The sequence below is a fragment of the Alligator sinensis genome, unplaced genomic scaffold (genome assembly GCF_000455745.1).
Source record: "Alligator sinensis unplaced genomic scaffold, ASM45574v1 scaffold881_1, whole genome shotgun sequence".
Lineage (NCBI taxonomy): Eukaryota > Metazoa > Chordata > Crocodylia > Alligatoridae > Alligator > Alligator sinensis.
The window spans coordinates 976,000-976,794 of NW_005842346.1; positions in this window are offsets into that span (position 1 = coordinate 976,000).

Genomic DNA, 795 nt, shown 5'->3' on the forward strand with positions numbered 1-795 from the left:
CCCCTCTTTCTCTTTTTCCTTTCTCTCTGTCTCTCCTCTTTTTTCTTCCTTTCCCTTCCCTCCTCCCTTCTTTTTTTTTCTCCCTCTTTTTTCTCTCCATCACAACATACTCAACAAAAACAAGACTATACAACAACAAGGGTAGTCTACAAAGTTGTATTTATTGTCACCCGGTTCCGAATGTTTAGAAAACCTGGTATTTGCTGTAAGAGACAAAAAGTGACATTCGTGATGATTAACTACGTGAATATGCAGTGTGTCCTTACCCCGCACCCCATGTCTTTTGCTGCGTCCTCTAGCACCTTACAAGGTAGACATGGGGGGGTTTCGGCACGCCAGCCAAAACCGTTGCCTACGTCTGATCTAGACTGTTCTCCGTGGTGGCAGATGACCCAGCAATGGTCTCAAGTTGCAGCCGGGGAGGCTTAGGTTGGATGTGAGGAGAAACTTTCTCCCTATGAGAGGAGTGAAGTGCTGGAGCAGGTTACCCCCAGAGGTGCTGTGCAGTCTCGCAGTAGACAAACCCTTGGCTGGGATGCTCTAGTTGGGCACCGTCCTGCTTTGAGCAGGGGGCTGGACTAGATGTGACCTCCCGAGGTCCCTTCCCACCCTCATTGTCTGTGATTCATTCAAATCTACCCGCCCCCCTTGAACTCTCCTTCCCCGGGCCGCCAGGCCAGCCTGTTTGCTGCAGCTCGGTGCCCCCGCCCGGGGCTTGTCCGCAGCTCACTCCAGGCCCCTTGCGTTTGCTGCCACTCCTGTGCGCCGGGTCCCGCTCCTGGGGTCCTTACCCCA